At 43.3% G+C, this 21,304-nt stretch overlaps 1 protein-coding gene across 1 annotated transcript in view; it reads right to left on the minus strand.

The window, feature by feature from the left end:
* The window catches only part of ZNF407 (zinc finger protein 407), a 330,452-nt gene extending 313,057 nt beyond the window's left edge, over nt 1-17,395 (minus strand). Inside the window, exon 1 of the mRNA XM_015855154.1 lies at nt 17,310-17,395. The gene's annotated coding sequence lies outside the window, so the exon portion shown is untranslated. The remainder of the gene's footprint in view (nt 1-17,309) is intronic.
* Nucleotides 17,396-21,304: the final 3,909 nt, after the last annotated feature.

A 21,304-nucleotide genomic window follows, 5' to 3' on the forward strand; every position in this document is an offset into this window, starting at 1 on the left:
ACATGAACATTTCAAGAAGCTTCTTCAAAAGCCAGAACAAAACAATGTGAACAACTCGGCATAAAACCTTTGTGCCAAATAAACATTTTCTCATTTGCAAAGGCATAACATCCTCCTTCATCAACTTACTGGCATTTCTAAGAGTCTGACAAAGCTACTTCTCTTCCTTCATCCAGAAGCAGGCACCTAGCAAAGCCCCTGCCAAGCCAAAGGGAGCGGCTCGATAACGTTATGTCTTATTCTCCTGAAGACACAGCAGAGCTGTGGGGTGACCTCATTGCAGCCTTTCAATACCTGAAGGGAACTTACACTCAGGAGGGGAGTAAACTCTTCGAAAGGGCTGACAATAGTAGGACACGGGGAAATGGATTTAAGTTAAAAGAGGGAAGATTTAGGTTGGATGTTAGGGGGAAGTTCTTCACTAGGAGAGTGGTTAGGCCCTGGAACAGGCTGCCCAGGGAGGTTGTGGATGCCCCGTCCTTGGAGGTGTTCAAGGCCAGGTTGGACGGGGCCCTGGGCAACCTGATCTAGTAAATGTGTATGTTTGGTGGCCCTGCCAGGCAGGGGGGTTGGAACTACATGATCCTTGAGGCCCCTTCCAATCCGGGTCATTATGTGATTCTGTGATTCTGTGAAATGACTGCAGCAAAGAATGCATACAGCAATTGGTTTGTGTATGCAGGTACTCGGTATTACTGTGCCTCCTGCTTCCAGCTGCAGTGCTTCAATAGGCTGATGAGGTGAAGAGGGCTGCACGTGTGTTTCACTTAACAAGTAACAAAAGAAGATAGGATTGTTCCTGCAGTAGGTTAAGAAAAGTTTCCAGAGAAGAACACAAAGTGTACACATACTTTCAAAGAAAAGGAGAAATTAATAGAAATAAAAGCATTCTTCTGACACCTGGTGGCCACTTCACACTAGGAATTAATTGCATTTTAACCAGGGAAAGCAGTTCAAACAAAAATGCCCTACACATCTCTTTGGTAGACATACCTACAGGAATGGCAGCTGGTAGTATTATTAATTAAGATATATGCTTGTTAGGATATATATGTTTACACATACGCCAGTATCAAATGAAGGTAGTAGCAGTGTTAACACACAGCAATGTGCCCCGTTTTATATATTAGCTTATTACACAGAGACAAAACCTCTTTCTCTGTACAAAGAAATAGAAGTGAGCACACAAAGTCTTTCAATTCAATCCTGTAAGACATGAAATCCTGACTTTCTTTTCAGTTCTGATTTTCCAGTTAAGTTCCTTAAGTAAAGCAGAGAGGGAGGAGGGGAGGAACGGGCGAAGTGGGGGCTGCTTCTCATTTCAGAAGGCTGTGTGCTGTAGATGCTGCCCCTAATCCCTGTCACAGTACGTTAGCTCTCCACCACACTTAGCAGAGCATAAGCAGCAGCTTCATTTCTTTGTATGACTCTATCTCTAACAAAGACAAAGTAATATCCATCATTAGAAATTAGTTCAAAAAGACGACAGCTGTACACAGTTCTCAGCTACACAGGTGATAAACCTTTAACACTCAGCGGAAAGGCTGCGTGTCAAATTGTGCCTTTTCCCCTCAACAATTTCTTATAATAAACGCAAGCAATCACAATAGTACTGCCATCTCCTCTGCAACAGGGAGGGTGATTTGCTCCCTGATAACCTCAGATGATTGTCACCAAGACTTAAACCATGCATAGCGGGGCCAAGCTTGGCTACCTCAATAACAACTGTTACTTGTTTTCAATTGCACAAACTCATACTTCAGCTGAAGTCACCAAACACCCTTTAAAGCTCTGTACTTCTGCATGCTGAAAAGTTCAAGAGTTTACCATTGAATTTTACTCTAATTTCCATCACTGACTGTGACAACAGATGGAAGTAAATAAAAGGCAGCAACAGGAGGCATCCAGATGTTATGGTGGCACACGCAATATGACATGAGACAAAAACTGTTGCTGCCTTCTACAGTGTCTGTAATGAGCTACTCGGATGGCCTAACACTGAGCTTCTTCCCTTTGCAGTCCCCATGTCCTTTGCCCATGCTGAACCACAGAGCCTCCTTCTCCCCAGATCCCTTTAGGACAAGAAGCTCAAGCAAGTGCAATGGGCTCAGGGGCCCCTTCCAGACAAGCTCCCTGCACTGTACACAGTCAGGTCCACCTGATTTGTCCCCACACACAGAGACCTTGGGGACTGGAGCTTGTGTATGTTGTCTTTGGTCCCCTGTAAATCACTCTGCATTGGGAACGCATTAGGAGAGTGTTATTACTAAAAATACTACTAATTCCCTGAAAAGCACTGAGTTAAAATCAATCTTACAAACTTTCCCGAGATCAATAGGTTTTAATGAACAAAGAAAACATATTCTGCGGTGACAATGGGCAAGCTCACAGAGACCAGGGTAGAGTAAGAAATTACTGCTGTCCCAGCATTTCCTCAGAGAAAAAAATTGACAAACTACTAAGTAGCCTATCAGTCAGTTCAGGCTCCACAAAGGTCTGGAGGACCTGACAATAGCAAGACACGGGGAAATGGTTTTAAGTTGAAAGAGGGAAGATTTAGGTTGGATGTTAGGGGGAAGTTCTTCACTAGGAGAGTGGTTAGGCCCTGGAACAGGCTGCCCAGGGAGGCTGTGGATGCCCCGTCCTTGGAGGTGTTCAAGGCCAGGTTGGACGGGGCCCTGTGCAACCTGATCTAGTAAAGGTGTATGTTTGGTGGCCCTTCCAGGCAGGGGGGTTGGAACTACATGATCCTTGAGGTCCCTTCCAACCCAGGTCATTCTGTGAGGACCACAAACTTACCAGCTTACCTGCATGATGATTTATAAGAGAGTGCAGCCAGGATACAAAGCCAGTTCTCACCACTGCAGACAGGGCAGCACTTCAGCTGCTCAGCCTCAGCTCACCACGCAATGGAGCTGCACCAGCCCAAATTACAGACTTAATTTCTCTGATGGAGGAATATGGACACAGAAAGCATGCTGCACAACAGCCAGGCTGCCTCTACCAAAGGGTACAGGCACAGTCTATTTTACTCTCAGTTGGTAAAAAGAATATTTAATCCCATGTTTCACTCTCCAGTACCATTTTCTCGGTATTCACTCTATGAAATTAGAAAGTTCCACAGGACTTCTTGGCCTAGCTGTAATCATCGGTGGAAACAAAGAATCTAAAACAAAGCTTATAAAAAACAGGAGCAAAAATGTCTTTATATTTTCTAAAGTAGAACATAATATTAAGTGTCCTGTTCCATTTGGCATTTTCCAGAACACTCAACTATTACATCCTACTTTTCCAAAGCACTATGATTCTGTTTTCCAGTGAATTCCATAAATATTTGATAATCAAATATAACCTCTGTTTTGTCAGCTCTGCGGCCTTCCTCTGTAGATCCTTTCACTTTTTACATGAAGCAGGAAAGGAATTCACTCCTAACAGTTCCCCTGTAATTCTATTTTACAATTAAAAACCATCATTTCCGAGCACACACCATTTTTCAAGACTGTAATATATGATACATTTTCTATACAGTAAACAATACAGAAGATTTTCCTTGTTAAACCTCTGTAGCGGCACAAATCACAGTAATATAATTATGAAAAGGTTCCTATTAAAACAACCATTATACCTTTCTCATCAACCTCACTCTGCATTATCGTGCTTAGGTGATCCTAGTATTCTTAGAAGCACATACATAGGAAAAATAAATAAATATCCCCTTAGGAGCTATGAATTCCTCACAACATCCCCTCCCAGAGAAGTCCGCACTTGGGCTCTTAGCTACTTAGAAGACACCCGACTACCACTACTGTTATAAATAGAAAGAATGCACTCAAACTTCTAATTCAACTCAAGTCACCATGAAGAGGGCATTTGAAAGTCAAGGTATTTCTTTAAATGCTTAGAAAGAACTCAAAAAGTAACATCAGATATCCAAGTTTCATTATTTTAACTCCTAAAATTGTTACTCACAGTTGAAAACAGTGACACAAAAATACGTTTTTGTTATCAAAATTAGTTCTTATTTAGAAGACTCAATTAAGAATGAAAAATTAAGTGACATTAGCCTATTTTTAATAACCTGCAGAGTTTTAAAGAGCCCAATTATAAAAGAAAAAGGGACTACAGAATAAAGATAGCAAATACACAAATTCAAGGCTATTAAAAGGCAGACACATGAGATCCCATGTATCTTGTGCCATTGGTAAAAAGGTTGTTTCATTATCAGTGTAACTAATCACAATGAAGCCATCTCTTACAACTAAAGTCATTATAATGAATTTTCTTTACAGCTACAGAGAAATGGGATTTGCTGTTCCATATCAAACTAGAACAGGCTGTATAAATTTTTCTTCATATTTACTGTTAAATGTAATTTTTATCTATAAAATCAGCCATGAAATATTAAAAACTGAAACAACAGAATTTATATCCTTTACTTAATTTAGTTTAAACGGTCTATTCACTAAAGAGAGGGAAAGAAGGTTACATATGTATTATAGCATGCCCTCCCCTCTCCTCTCTAAGCATTTCCATTATAAACCCCTTAGTTTTCGAAATTTACAACCGGGCTGTAAAAACTCACTTCACACTTAGAGTTGGTACACTTTGCCTTTTACAAATTTAAAAAATAAATAAAGAAAGACATCCTAGGAGCAAGATGAGAAAGTGATGGAGAGAAGAAGAAAAGCAATCACAGTAGGAACTTTTAGGCTCAAGTGCTGATAACAGACAAGGAAGGGCATTGCAGCCCCCCAGCTGCTCTGCATACTGCCTTCACATCAAAGTGCCCTGAAGGGAAGGGCAGAGGAGGGGCCTTGGCAGGCTGAGAAGCCTTGGGCTCACCCCAAAGCCCCTAGGAGCACCCTGCCCACTGTGCTTAGCCAGGGCTCCAGCCTTCATGCAGCCCCTAGCTGACTTTATTCAACAGCGAAGGCTCGCACCTAGTGATTCTTTAACTAACTTGTTAGGGCAATACAAGTGCTTTGCTGCCTGGAACATGAACAGTATGTTTAGAAAGTCACTGGGCCTCTGCAGTTTGGAGGTGGTCGTGGTCCAAAACAAAGCCTTTTGTAAGGATGGGTTCAGACAGCTGCCTTAAGGACTATGCTTTCTTGCCATTTTTTTTGTTTAAATTCATTCTAACTCTACGGTGAATTGCTATTTTGAACTGTATGATTTGATACTTTTTGCTTTATGCAAAACTACTAATACAAGATATCATTAAGGCCGAAAAGACAGCAAAATATAGACAAGGTCTGTGCATGTTTATCAACATTTGTTTTATCCACGGGTAAGAGGAGAATCACTAAAGGAAGAGGGAGAAGCAGAGACCTTTCCCTTTCGTTACACTCACCAAGGAGGTGTCTTCTGCTTCCTCTGTCACCTCTGTTTCCTCAGAGGACTGGAAATAAAAATTACTGACCCAGATTAACTTCCACATCTTACAACTGTCCAGCTGAACAAAGGAAGAGGCAAAGAATTCATGGCGTAGGAAGAACTGGGTCAGACTATTCTTTCAAATAAAAGGAAACAACATTCCTAAGAAAAAATACTAGGGGAGATTAGGTACATTTCAAAAACATTTGGAAAGAGAAGATGCTCTGCTAATTTCAAATTATCTGCACACGGACAGTGGAAGATGTTTCTGAAATATTTATATATAAAAATGTGGTAGAAAAGTATTATCTCCACACTCTTCTGCCAGACACTCAGAAGTGATACACGAGCAAAAAGAACTACAAGGTAAGAATGTTAAGGATCTAATGATATCACACGGCATAGCTCCTCCAGGTGGAGGAGAAAGACAGTGAGCACAGCGCTGAACTCAGGAAAGCAGAGCTCTCACATTCTCACAGTCTTGTGCAGGTTGGAAGGGACCTTAGAAATCATCGAGTCCAACCCCCGGAATTTGAGCCCCTGAGTAGCAGAGCAGCACTTCTACCACTTGCGCCACAGGGGGGATTCGAACCCGGGCGTCCGGTGTTGCAAGCGGCACTTCTACCACTGCGCCACTCTTGTATCAGGTAACCTTGACAAAAGGAAGAGCTAACACTAGCTCTGCTACTAGCACACTCTTTAGCGCTCACAAATCTGGAGAGCCTTGGTCCTGCAGCTTGACATGCCAGCTGATGAACGCATCCTGGTATCCAGAAGCAGGCACCTAGCAAAGCCCCTGCCAAGCCAAAGGGAGCGGTTCGATAACGTTATGTCTTATTCTCCTCAAGACACAGCAAAGCTGCGGGGTGACCTCATTGCAGCCTTTCAATACGTGAAGGGAACTTACACTCAGGAGGGGAGTAAACTCTTCGAAAGGGCTGACAATAGTAGGACACGGGGAAATGGATTTAAGTTAAAAGAGGGAAGATTTAGGTTGGATGTTAGGGGGAAGTTCTTCACTAGGAGAGTGGTTAGGCCCTGGAACAGGCTGCCCAGGGAGGCTGTGGATGCCCCGTCCTTGGAGGTGTTCAAGACCAGGTTGGACGGGGCCCTGGGCAACCTGATCTAGTAAATGTGTATGTTTGGTGGCCCTGCCAGGCAGGGGGGTTGGAACTACATGATCCTTGAGGTCCCTTCCAACCCAGGTCATTCTGTGATTCTGTGATTCTGTGAGAGCTCCAAGCGTGCATATCTCACGTACAGATTATTAAGTTGCCATGATGATTCACTAAAATCCACATTCCCTCTAAGAGTATTATTATTTTTCATGCTAAAAAGCACAGACACTAAGGGTATTTATGTTAGAATTTATTGTACATATTTATTCTCGGAATTAATAGAAAAAAAGTATTCATTTCAAGAAGGTATTGACCAAATATGAGCAAACACAAAGTAGATGCTCTACCCTTCAGCATTTCTTAGTAGCAAGACAGTGAAAGTGCATTAGGAGCACTCTGTCAAGCTATTCAAACAAATACATAAATAAAAGAAAAAACTCAACAATATGTCATTTAATTCTAAAGCGTACTTTACAAAGCACTGGAATCTGAGGGACTGTTTAGTCTTGAAAATGTCTTTAAATTTTCCTTATTTGGAATTATTGGCATAGCAGCACTCCATACACATTGTTGCATTGCTTTATCCAACCACCTCGCTAAATGATTAAACATAAACAGGACCGAGCTTCAGGCTGACCTTCAGTGACTAGACTGAGGCTGTGGAGAGACCTTATCGCCCTCTTCCAGTACCTGAAAGGTTCTTACAGTGAGAGTGGGGCAAGTCTCGTCTCACTAGTGACAAGTGACAGGACGAGGGGAAATGGCCTCAAGTTGCGCCAGGGCAAGTTTAGGTTGGATATTAGGAAGAACTTATTTACAGAAAGGGTATTTAGGTACTGGAATAGGCTCCCCAGGGAGGTGGTTGAATCGCCATCCCTGGTTGTGTTTAAGAGCCGTTTGGATGTGGTGCTCAGAGATATGATTTAGTGTAGGGTTTTTAGAGTTAGGGTACTATGGTTAGGCTGCGGTTGGACTTGATGATCTTTGAGGTCTTTTCCAACCTTGGTAATTCTATGATTCTATGATTCTATGACTCCTGTATGTATTCTCAAAATTACCACAAGCACTGAATGCCACTGATCTTCAGCTTCTAATAACTGATCAAAGAATGCTGCCCTGCAACAGACTATGAGCTAAAATCATGGTGCTGAAGTGTGCATTTTCAAACAAAAAGTGGTTTATAGCTCAAGATTTAAAATGCAAAGTTTCCATTATACTTAATAATTAAAATGCATGCTGTGTTATGGTTACATTTGGTGACTGGATTAGTAGTACCCCAACTGAGTTAAACAATGCTTTTTTCCTATTAGAGTTCATATTACCATATCGTCTATTTGTTTAAGAAAAGGAAGAAAAAAAGCACAGCAAGGAAGAAGGAATAAAAAAGAAATATGAATATCAAACATACTGAAAGACAGCAAGGACCGAGATTGCAAGAAGACCTGGCATCAGCAGAATATACACCAGCTGAAAGTGGAGAAGCTGAAATATCTAGATACTTAAAGTATGAAAACTTCCTTATGAAAAAGAATATTCTCCATTTGTCAACAAGGGTTCAAAGAAAATGGTTTAAGTCTTACTCTGTTTCCCTGAATTCAGTCATTACAACTTTAGGGAATACAGACATCACTGCCAAAAGCGGGCTCTCTCAGGCTGTCAACTTCTTAATCAGGGTCTGACTTCACTGGAAAGTGTGAAATTATGTAATTATTTATGCTTGGCAATTCTGATGGTTTAGACAATTCCAGCACTCTCAACATCTTCTTTTATCAAGCAAAAATCCTACTGCAATGTTATTTCAGGAAATATAGTGTTGTTTTTTTTTTTCTTTCTGTGCTCTCTAGGTGTTTTCTTCAAACAAAATTTAACTATCTATATGATGTATTTCACCTCTTCCGATACAGAGACCACTGAGTTTTGAAACATAATTTACAATGAAAAATAACTTTAAAAAAATAAATAAATGATCCAAGTGAAACCATGGCTACAGTGACATCGACTGCAGTTCTTAGCACTCTCAGTTAGATAAGATCATAGAATCATAGAATCATAGAATTACCCAGGTTAGAAAAGACCTTAAAGATCAAGTCCAACCGCAGCCTAACCATGGTACCTTAACTATAAAAACCCTACACTAAATCATATCCCTGAGTACCACATCCAAACAGCTCTTAACACAACCAGGGATGGCAATTCAACCACCTCCCTGGGGAGCCTATTCCAGTACTTAACTACCCTTTCTGTAAAGAAGTTCTTCCTAATATCCAACCTAAACTTGCCCTGGCGCAACTTGAGGCCATTTCCCCTCGTCCTGTCATTTGTCACTAGTGAGAAGAGAGGTGATGAACTCTAATAGGCTTAAGATGTTATCCAAAACTCTGACATTACAAACCTTTAGACTGCTGCACACTTATAACCAACAAATAATACTTGACCTCATAAATAGTCCTATTCCCTATATGTCTGTATTTCCGTACAACATCTATATAAAATTTCAGAGATATCAAGTACATTTTTAATTATCTTTGTAACAGTAGCGGGCTAGAAGAAAGGCATGTGTGCCTGAAAGCTTGCCCACCTCTCCTTCTGTAGCAGTGGCCCTATGTATTACTTCCACCCACATGCCTTCGTCTCCTCCTCCTAAGAAATCAGCCCCAAGCAGGGTATCCCTTGTGAAAGGTATTTACCCTCTGCATACAAAATACAAACATACACATTTTCTTTGGTCAAAAAAAAAAGTCAACAGTTAGTCAACGCTCTACCACAGAACATACAGTATTGGTAACAGTAACACCAAAAACCATAATGATGATAACAAGAAAGAAGGGATTCCTTCAAGTCAGCCTCCACCAGCAAAGCTATGTATTTTTTGTCACATGGAAATGAAAACTGAGCAGCTCAAACAGAGCCAGTAAAATGCATTCTCAGTTGTTTCCTTTTCCTCTCCAAACAACTATCATGCCTAACAATCTTGTGCCCAAGAGGGATTCCTGAGTTCCAAGAGAAGTTGCTCCTTTTGTTCTACCAGACACCCACTCTGGAGCAGCAGAAGAGATGCCTCCAAAGCCCAATCTACACACCTCTTCTCTTCAGCCCCTTCCTCTCCTTCCTTCCTTGTTTCACCATCCCTACTGCACGTCCTCTGGGTGACGCAAAGAAAATCAAACAGGGAGCAAACCAACCTCCTGCACATATCATCAGAGGCGCACACAAAGAAGGCCATGAAAATACTTCTCACGGGGTTTCAAGCTACCTAGATTTAGAATAGCTGCCAAATTCACAAATCTGGAGCTTTGACAACAGAAGTCTAATCACAAGCAATAATAACAGATACTTTTTCTTATACCTGCAAAGCTCACAGTGTCAGAACAAAACACTACATTATAAAACCGCTGCTCTAAAACCAAACTCAGAGGTTTCTTGGGTCAAAAAAGGCTGATTTTATTTCTTTGTTTTTCTAGACACAAACTGTGAGATGGAGAGCTTGTGTCAGGTCTTGATTTTCATCATTTTGACGCAAATTGAAAAAATTCTGTTAAACTGAATGGAGATACCCCAATTTATATTCAAGTAAATGACATAAAATTCTAGTCCAAGGTTTTCTTTCCTTCCTGATTAAATTACATTAATGTACATTCAAAACAACTATGGCCAAACATACTATATTTTTGAGCAGGAAATCTTAACTGCTAACAGAACATCACACGCACACGTACATGAAGACTTCAGGCATCTTCCATACTTCTCAAGGATGAACAGCAGTAACCAACACTGCACTATGTGAGCAACAACATGTCATCCTAAAACTGGGACATAAATAAATCTGCAACCTGTAAGGGCAAGTCTTATACGCTGCTGTCTTTCCCTAAGATACCTTTTATTAACCTCATATGTAAATGATATCTCAGAAAAAAACATAACACTCTTTTCCTATGCAGAAAGCGGCAGGAAAAGGCCCAAATACTATTGCATCTTCTCACTGTTAAAAGGTTTGACACAGTATTTATTGCTATATTACCCCTAATTAGCAGTTTAAGCTTGTTAACAAGAAGAGTTCTTTTCATTTAAGATAAATAGGAATTATCTTTCCATTGTATAGGTAAAACTTGTAAATAGGACAGCTCATAAATTCTAAGATGAGAGTAACTAGGAAACTATTCATTAAGGCTTGTGTTATAAATTCAAAACATGAAGCATAACATGCTTAAAGAAGAAGGTTTTATTTTTAAAAGCATTCATTAGGCTCTCATCTTCAAGTCTCAGACTTGTAAATAATTTAAAATGAAAATTTGAACAACAGGGAGAGAAAAAACACAAACGCAATTCAAATCATTCCATTGTTATACCAATAGAACTGAAAACAATAGAAAATAAGTTGGCAGATCTTGAAGAAAACATCCATAAAACATTTTTATGCAGCATATCTTTGAACTTAGATATTATGCTACCACTGGATCCAGTCCAAAGAAAAAAATAGCTTTGACTTACAACAATCAGGCAGTGCCCAGTACAGGATACATGTGCTAAACTAGTAATCCTGACTATCCAATGCACTTTAATCTGCTGCTGCCAAAATCAACAAAGAAGCTGCAGCTTACGTTATCGCAGAATCACCAAGGTTGGAAAATACTTCCAGGATTATTTAGTCCAGCTCTTTGCCTTCCACCAGTATCTTCTCACTGCTCACATCCCTCAGTGCCACATCCACACGTTCTTGAACGCCCACAGGGATGGTGACTCCCCCACCTCCCTGGGCAGCCTGCGCCACTGCCTCACCACTATTTATGAGAAGGAATTGTTCTGTATGTGCAACCTGAACCTCCTTTATGAATTAAAACAAACCCTTGTGGATTCTCTTTAGAATTTTTACTGTTCCATTTTGGCTTTTTGGAAATGTATATCCTGCTAATAATTTATATGAAGTAAAGTGAGAACCCCTTCCTTTTAAAGAGTAAGATAGATCCACATTTGTTTTGCATGTGGAACTTGTGACGAACAGCTGTCCAGAACAGCATTGATTGCATGGGCATTGAAAACTGGAGCTGAAGACAAACGTAACAAATCTACCAAAAAAAAAGCACTGGAACAGGCTGCCCAAGGTGGTGGTGGAGTCTCCTCTGGAGATATTCAAGACCCGCCTGGACGCCTACCTGTGTGACGTGGTGTAGGGAGCCTGCTTTGGCAGGGGGGTTGGACTCGATGATCTCTAGAGGTCCCTTCCAACCCCTACAATTCTGTGATTCTGTGGGATCTCTGCTGTCCTTCCTGCACATCCAGTGTCTCAAATCCAACATCAAGACTCACCTGCAGAAGGTGTGTTACATAGCGAGGAACAAGAAGGAAGCAATCACTTTCCTTTACTGAATTCATGGAATTCGCTATCTTTTTCCCAAGAACAATCCATCTGAAATATCACATACTGTATCTCACCTAAACACACAGTGGAAGACAGGCCTGCAACAGGCATTCCTTCTCCTCATTAGCAGACAAAGGAACCGCAAAGGGCAAGAGTGCTGCATTTCCATGCCGTGTTTCTCGGGGAGAAAGATGTGCACACTTGCTGTGCATCAAGTGGAAGTCAATGCCTGCTCCTCAGAAGCACTGAGCTCACTGCACACAGCACAGGGTGCACACCTGCACAAGAACTTGCTGCGCAAGTGCAGAACACAAGCAGTAAATCAAAGAATCATAGAATTACCCAGGTTGGAAAAGACCTCAAAGATCATCAAGTCCAACTGCAGCCTAACCAGAACCCTAACTCTAACAACCCTACACTAAATCATACCCCTGAGCACCACATCCAAACGGCTCTTAAACACATCCAGGGATGGCGATTCAACCACCTCCCTGGGGAGCCTATTCCAGTACCCAACTACCCTTTCTGTAAAGAAGCTCTTCCTAATATCCAACCTAAATTTGCCCTGGCGCAACTTGAGGCCATTTCCCCTCATCGTGTCACTTGTCACTAGTGAGAAGAGACCTGCCCCACTCTCACTGTAAGCACCTTTCAGGTACTGGAGGAGGGTGATCAGGTCTCCCCTCAGCCTCCTTTTCCCCAGACTAAACAGCCCCAGCTTCCTTAGCCTCTTCTCATAGGGCTGATTCTCCAAGCCCTTCACGAGCCTCATTGCCCTTCTCTGGACCTGCTCCAGTACCTCCATGTCTTTCCCGTGCTGAGGTGCCCAAAACACAGTACTCGAGGTTAGACCTCACCAATGCCAAGTACAGGGGCAGGATGACTTCCCTAGTCCTGCTCACCACACCATTCCTGATACAAGCCAGGATGCCGTTGGCCCTCTTGGCCACCTGGGCACACTTCTAGCTCATATTCAGCCGACTGTCCATCAGCACACCAAGGTCCCTTTCCATCTGGGAGCTTTCCAGCCACACCTCCCCAAATCATAGAATTGTTTGAGTTGGAAGGGACCCTTAGAGAGGTCATCTAGTCCAACTCCCCTGCAACGACCAAGGACACATACAGTACAATCAGGTGGACTCTGCCACTTCTGGCAAGCTCAGGGCGTGCAGAATGTGTGTCTCTCTTAGAGCACACACACGTTACAGCCAAGGTGGTGACTGTTAGGAACACCCAACCTGCCCACAGGGAACAGATGCCAGGCAGCACGTTGGAGCAGCGTGATGTTTTCTGCAGAAAGCCAATACAGGGAGGTCACCCCTGCTCTGCTTTTCCTCGAGCACAAAAGCAGGAGGTGCCAACTTGTTATGCACCTCCCTCAGCAGATGGCACAGCAGGCTTCATCCTGCCAAGGCGTGTCTTAAAACCAGCTCTTGGGTGGCTTAGCCTCGTGCCTTTACAGCAAACATTCTGATGACTTACCAGAAGTAAATAAAGCAACCACTAACCCACACCGGGTAGAAATGAGCAGAATAACGAGCAAGTCCAAACATAAAAATCTTCCTCACGTAACAAAAGATACAGAGCCATGCTGGAGCGTTAAGGCAGCCTAAATGGCACACAAGCTATTTGTTTCTTTGTTTTAATCAGAATTCTTTTGAAGATCCCATGCTTTCAACTTTCTTGCTTAAATGTTTCCTAATAATGTATTTTATTGCACATTGCTGTATAGATTCCAAAAATATCACACATAACAGTGATTTATAAGTAAATCAATGACTTTGTATTAGTTTAAAGAGTCACAGAACGGATAAGATCAGATAATTGCAATGAATTTTAACATTTAAATACCTTTGTATCCATACTTTGACACAGACTTCTGAAATGTCAAAAATGGGGCAAAGCACAGCGAGAGAATTTATTTTTAACTACAGTGAAACAAAGAACTATCAGACAGGGAAGTATCTATATGCATCTGTAGCAAAAAAAAAGAAAAGCCATCTGTAGAGGTGCATATGCTGAGATCTAGACATTGGAATAGTGCATAACTTAGCTGTTTCACATAACCCCTTCATGTCTGTTACAAATGCCACACACACTCCTTACAACTTAAATGTTTTCTCCTCTGGGTACAGGCTGAAAGAGCTGGGGCTGTTCAGCCCAGAGAAGAGAAGGCTCCAGGGAGAGCTTATGGCAGCCTTATACTACCTGAAGCAAAGCTGGGGAGGGGCTCTGTTGGGGAGTGTAATGATACAAAAAAGAAGCTTTAAACTAAAAAGGGTATGCTTTGATTAGAACTAAAGGAGAAATTCTTTCCTCAGAGGGCAGTGAGGTGCTGGCACAGCTGCCCAGAGAAGCTGTGGTGCCCCATCCCTGCAGGCGCTCAAGGCCAGGTTGGATGGGGCCCTGGGCTGCTGAGCTGGTGGGGGACAGACCTGCCCATGGCACGGGGTGGGGATGGGTGGGATTTGAGGGCCCTTCCAACCCAAGCAAAGTGAATTTTAGACTTAGGAAACGCAGAGGCAATTAAAATTTATTCTTTTACTGTTACAGATCAAAGAAAACCGAGAACATCTGCAACCTCCCAGCCCAGTTAAATATAAGCCAGGAAGTTACAGACAGCAGTTCAGTAGTAGCCAGAATACCCAGAGAAAAGATCATCCTATGGGAGAACAATGGCATATATTTATATATATACATACATACACACACATTTATGTATATGTATATATATATATATATGAGCAATCAACAACTCTGTGAAAGCAGCAGTGGAAAGCAGCCCCAAACATTTTCCTTTTAGGACACCACAACTGACTGCTTCTAAATGAACTTGGGGTTATTTCAGTGGATAACAAATTGGTTGGATAGTCACAGCCAGAGGGTTGAGGCTGATAATGGGTGGGGTCCCCCAGGGGTCTGTTTTGATCTGCTGTTCATCAACAACCCTATCAATAACATGAACAGTGGGACTGAGTGTACCCTCAGCAGGTTTACTGCTGACACCAAGCTGAGCGGTACAGCTGACACAGTAAAGGGTTATGGACAGGCTCGTAAAGTAGGCCCACAAAGTGAACTTACTGAGGTTCAACAAGACCAAGTGTAACATGCTCCATGTATGGTTTTTAGAGTTAGGGTACTGGTTAGGCTGTGGTTGGACTTGATGATCTTCAAGGTCTTTTCCAACCTGGGTAATTCTATGATTCTATGACACTCATTTAGTCATTCAAATGGGTGGTGTTGTCTCAGTGACTCCGTTCATTGCTTAAGTACCAAAGCCAAAATAAGCAAAGGATTCAATGGTAATGAATAGTTCCGTGATGGTACATATGAGTTGTCCCAGAATTCAGCAAGAATCTATGCTTTTTCCTCTCAGAAGGCCAGAAACTTTTCATACCACATTTCTTTTTGTAACGTGACACAGCTTCAAACAGAATTAGATAGAGCTATGTGTGCTTGCATTAATCTCAGTGTTTGGACACTGCACTACATATGACAGAATCCTGACTGAAAAGTATTCCTTCTCTAGCTGTATTGCTGAACAGAATGGAAAACCTCCAGACATCTTTAAAGTAAATGCACACAATGTGCTATACTCTGTTCTGTAAGTACATTTCCTTGGCTGGCACATAGCAGAAACAGCACCGGCCAGAAACAATATCACCACAATCTACAGTTCCTGAGCAACAAGGTAGGCACAACTTCTGTCTGCAAAGCAAAAGACACCTGTGGAAGTTCTGCAGATGAGAAACTTGAAATCATGCTTTCATACTTTTGCTTCTTTCCTGGTTTTATGCATACATGCTCAAACATTATTAGAATCATAGAATCATAGAATTACCAAGGTTGGAAAAGACCTTGAAGATCATCAAGTCCAACTGCAGCCTAATCAGTACCCTAACTCTAACAACCCTCTGCTAAATCATATCTCTGAGCACCACATCCAAACGGCTCTTAAACACAACCAGGGATGGCGATTCAACCACCTCCCTGGGGAGCCTATTCCAGTATCTAAATACCCTTTCTGTAAATAAGTTCTTCCTAATATCCAACCTAAACTTGCCCTGGCACAACTTGAGGCCATTTCCCCTCATCCTGTCATTGTCACTAGTGAGAAGAGACCTGCCCCACTCTCAGTGTAAGCACCTTTCAGGTACTGGAAGAGAACGATAAGGTCTCCCCTCAGCCTCCTTTTCCCCAGACTAAACAGCCCCAGATTCCTCAGCCTCTCCTCGTATGGTTGATAATTTGAGCCTTTGTTTTAGCATAGTCCAATAAGGCAAAAAAATAAAAAATAAAAAATTAAACTTCACAAGAAAAACAGGTGCATTAATTATTATTTATTTTTTTTTTTTATGAACATGTTTAATGCTATACTGACATTCAGTGGGAAAGCTGCAGGCCTAAGATTAAACCACTCTGGTCTTACACAATTCTGGCAATCTGGGCCAGGAAACACTTAGGAGCTGCAAACAGGAACCTCAGCGCATTGGCAGGATGTCCTATGAACAACCAACTGGTGTCACAGTAAGACCAGGTATGTGCACACAACGTTTTTATTGCAAACTATATACATGCAACTGCTAATTGCAATGGGAGTGCTCTTTCCCTCTCATGTCACAGTATCACAGTCTCGTGCAGGTTGGAAGGGACCTTAGAGATCATCGAGTCCAACCCCCAGGATTCGAGCCCCTGAGTAGCAGAGCGGCACTTCTACCACTTGCGCCACAGGGGGATCCGAACCCTGGCCTCCAGTGTTGCAAAGCGGCGCCCTTAACCAGGTGTGCTGCACGTTTCCTACGCAGTCCCATGACCGCCAAGATCCGCTCCCAGCTCCTCCACTCGCCTTCAGCCCGCTCCGCTTCCCCTGCACACACTCCAATCGCACAGCGGGTCTCCCCGCAGCCGGCGGCGGGAGGCGCTGCAGACCCACCCCATCGCGCCTGCGCAGAGCCGAGCCCAGCCGCGCCCACGCACGCGCCCAACCGTGGCCGTGCGGCCGTTGTAGCCCATGGGCGGCAGCGGCCCCGCGTGACGGCGACACCAACGACCCGCAGCCGCTGCAGCCGCCCCCCGCTCTCTCCCCCCGCCGCCCTCCTCTGTCCCCCCCCACCCGCCGTCCGAGCGCAAAAAGCCGCGGCTCAGCTCGGGCTGCAGCCAATCGGAGCACGGGACGCTCGTCCCGCCCCCGAGGTCCCGGCCACTCAGCGCGCCTCGAGGCAGGAAGGCTGGAGCGGATTGGCTCCGCCGAGAGCTGCTGGCAGCCCGCCCACCAAGAGCCAAAAAAACGACGGTAGCACAGAGGCCCAAAAAGCCCGAGGGGACACGGCGAGCAGGCCGCAGGGCTACAGCGGCTCGATACCCTCATGGGCGGCGCTATAGAGAGTCCGAGGCGACCGCCCGCTCCGGGTATCCGAGCGGGGAGGCGAAACAGCCGCGTGGCGTCCGGCCGAGCTTACCGTGCGGGGGGAGCCGTCCGCCTCCGCTTGTGGTGATCTTGGTCACAAGTGGCGCGCCGTAGATTCGCCGCGTTGCGTCACGACGCACGGGGGGGGGGGGCGGGCGAAGCCCTGGTCACGTGACGCGGCACCGGGCGGGAACGCGAGGGGCGGATGGGGGTCGTGTGGAGGAGTAGTGCCGTGTGCAGGGCTAGTGTCGTGTGGCGGCTGTACCGCCGTAGTGTTACTGAGTCACAGGATGAGCCGGGTTGGAAGGGGCCTCAAGGATCATGTAGTTCCAACCCCCCTGCCTGGCAGGGCCACCAAACATACACATTTACTAGAGCAGGTTGTCCAGGGCCCCGTCCAACCTGGCCTTGAACACCTCCAAGGACGGGGCATCCACAACCTCACTGGGCAGCCTGTTACAGGGCCTAACCACTCTCCTAGTGAAGAACTTCCCCCTAACATCCAACCTAAATCTTCCCTCTTTCAACTTAAAACCATTTCCCCGTGTCCTGCTATTACCAGCCCTTTCGAAGAGTTTACTCCCCTCCTGGGTGTAGGTTCCCTTCAGGTATTGAAAGGCTGCAATGAGGTCACCCCACAACCTTCTCTTCCCCAGGCTGAACAAACCCAACTCCCTCAGCCTGTCCTCATAGGGGAGGTGCTCCAGCCCCCTGATCGTCTTCGTGGCCCTCCTCTGGACCCTTTCCAAAATCTCCATGTCTTTTTTGTACTGAGGGCTCCACACCTGCACACAGTACTCCAGATGGGGCCTCACAAGAGCAGAGTAGAGAGGGACANACACAGTACTCCAGATGGGGCCTCACAAGAGCAGAGTAGAGAGGGACAATCACCTCCCTATCCCTGCTGACAACCCCTCTCCTGATGGAGCCCAGGATCCCATTTGCTTTCCGGGTTGCCAGAGTGCACTGCTGGCTCTTGTTGAGTCTTTCATCCATCAGGACCCCCAGGTGCTTCTCTGCCAAGCTGTTACCATGTGCAGGGAGTTGGCTGCGTTCTGCTGAGGCAGGAAGAGCGGGAGACTGTGTAAAAAGACAAACTCCCTCCTGTTTACAAATTCCTTTTAAGTGTTATAGGGCCACAGTGAGGTCTCCCCAGAACCTTCACTTCTTCAAGCCAAACAAGGCCAGCTCCTTCAGCTTCTCTTCACAGGAGAGGTGCTCAAGCCCCCTGAGCATCTTCACGACCCTCAAAAGGAGAGAATGTAAACTTGATCTCCCGCTACCACAGGTTTTATGCAGTGAAATTTCCCACATTTGGGGAAATTAGACACCTGGATATATCAAATCTAAAGAGAGGAAAACTCCCTGAGTTGTAGTACACATATATTAGGATATAGATGTATATATACCTTTACAACAACATTAAGGCACTTTTGTAGGCTCTTAACATAATGAGAGACTATAGGAAATCACCGGTGCTTTAAAAATCATCTAATTAAGAACATTATAACTGATAACAGTATAATTGTTCCTGTTTTTTTAAGAACAGAAAATAGAAAGGCATCATTTCTATGTTCCCCAAGTTTCGTTTCTCTGCATTTTACAAGTTCCTTTTATATTTCTAGAAATTTCTGAAGATCTGGGTCTCAAGTAACATCTGTACTTAAATGTAGGATCCAGGACAGTATCAGATATAACCTGAAGAGGGAGCCATTAGTATTGTAAAAGCAGCAATAAGGGCAGAACAGCTACTCATTAAAGGAAAACTAAATCTGTACCAATAATAATAATAATAAATTAATTTTAGTTTCTATTAAATGTTTACAGTCATGTCTACATTTAACACTCTGATTTAGATACATACATGATTAAATTCCTGCTGCAAATGAAAATGCCTGTTCTTTATAATGAAATATTTATACGGGTTAAAATACATAAAAATACAAACTAAATAAATATGCCAATGGTTAAGTAGTTAGTATTCATTTTAAAATGAAATGTGAGCATAGGATGTATTTAATTTCTAAGTAAAAGTGACATTAGGAATGATTCTACAGTTGCTATATTCCTATATTCCTATATTGCTATATCAAAGTAGTGATTTCACTAGAAGTGCTGCTTATTTAGAGCAGTACTAAAGTTTACCTGGCTGTGTAACATAAGTAGGAAAGGTAGACAGGATTATCATTCTCTGTGCTCATTCGTGTACTAGAAACACAAACCTTCATCTAATTTAAGATGAGAAATGCAGTCACAATGATCATAATTAACAAGTTTAAGTTATGGATTCTCTTGCATATCACACCCATTTAAGGAAACACCTGTGACTATGAAATTTGACCATAGCTATGTGAGTAACATCTTGGACAGGCCCTCCTAAGAGTGCTGAATGGCCAAATAGTCTGCAGCAGTGACCGTAAGGGGTTGACAACCATCAGTATTGTTTCCCAGAGTGGCAAGTTTTTGAAGAAAATCTGCATATGGTTTTATTCTGTCTGTGCAATCACAGTCATAAGAAAAAAATCAAACAGAATAATTACAATGTAAATAACAAGAATTCTTTGTCACTTATGTATTCATTTACACACACACGCAAACACACACATGTGTACCTTCTCCTTTTTCTAATCCAAAATGCTTTTCCCACAGGAAAAAACAACCCTTGAGAATCCTTATCAAGTGGTGGTTTTTCTCTCATTTGCAAAGGAAGACTAAAAGAACTGCTGTGGGGCTGCCCCTGCAGACCTCGGGCTGAACCAGCCTTGCAGTTCATTTTTTGCTGTCGCCTGTGGGAAGGGGCCTAAGCTTGCAGCCCTGTGCTCAGCCTGGTGTTGAGATGCACCAACCACCACGTCACAGCCACACCAGCACTAGATGCAGATGAAACCAAGCTGTGCTTTGCTGTGGCATGCCAGCCAGGTCATGCTGCCTATTGGACCCATGCTTTCATTATTGGCTGTGCCTTCTTATCCACATCACTAACCTGTAGGTTTTGCGCTTCAAATGTGCCAGTTAACTCATTTCAAGTAAGTATAGTTACTCATTTTCACATCAACAAAATGCTCACCTGCTGCTTTGTACTCTCAGTCAGGTTTCTTTGTTTTAACATAGAGAACCTGATGTAAACAAAATATAATACAAACTATCTTTTTTCTCCACCTTTTCCTTGGTTGCAGTTACTAGAACTGCAATATAGATGAGCACAGGGAAAAGCAAGACAACATGTACACAGGCTTTAATTAATGATCAGAAGTTGCCTATCTGAATTTCCTTTAATTTCATACAATATAGCACAAGGAAAATTTTGAGCAGCTTCAAGACTGCTTTTTCAATGAAAAGTCCTGTCTATGGCAGCTTGTCAAGTTTTCATGTTGCAGTTAGTGGAAATTGTAAAGAAAAAATCCCAAGTGAATAATGCTGCAAGTGTTGTCCTCCCCTCACCATCTTAAAGCAAACACTTAGGGTCACAAATTCTAATGAAAGAGAGTAACTGTACCTACAAATCCTTTCTCGTGGCCCATGAGTAGCACCATCAGGGCCTCGTGCTGCAAGGAACATCACATGCTTCCTATTCAGCTCCTGAAGAAATGGAAAAAAACATAAATATGACACAGAAAAATAAATGCAAATAAATGGTCATATGAAACAATTCTGTTTCAAGCGTGGACAAAACGCTTTGTATAGACACTACAAAGCTCCCAGCTGTTTATCTGTTAAGGAATGTGGCCATTTTTTGTTGCTGACAAAGATGCACCTTTGTGCAGTGTGTACTTTGAAGCCCGAGCAAAGTTTTGTTGTTCTTTCCTTCTCCCGAGGGTAATGTTTTGTAGCAAACAGAATCCAAATTCTAGGCCTAGTTACATTTTTGCTTAGGTCCACAAAGTACAATCGCTGCTCCTGCCTTGAGGAGGAATCGAAAATGACAAGTTCCTCACAGAGAACCTTGGAGGAATTAGGTTATGCCGACCTAAGTTCTTACTTGGAAATAATCACGACCAATTGAGGGGATCCCGGGGAAGGGAGAGCAGTGAGACGACATCCCAAACA

Source organism: Coturnix japonica, chromosome 2 (assembly GCF_001577835.2).
Source record: "Coturnix japonica isolate 7356 chromosome 2, Coturnix japonica 2.1, whole genome shotgun sequence".
Lineage (NCBI taxonomy): Eukaryota > Metazoa > Chordata > Aves > Galliformes > Phasianidae > Coturnix > Coturnix japonica.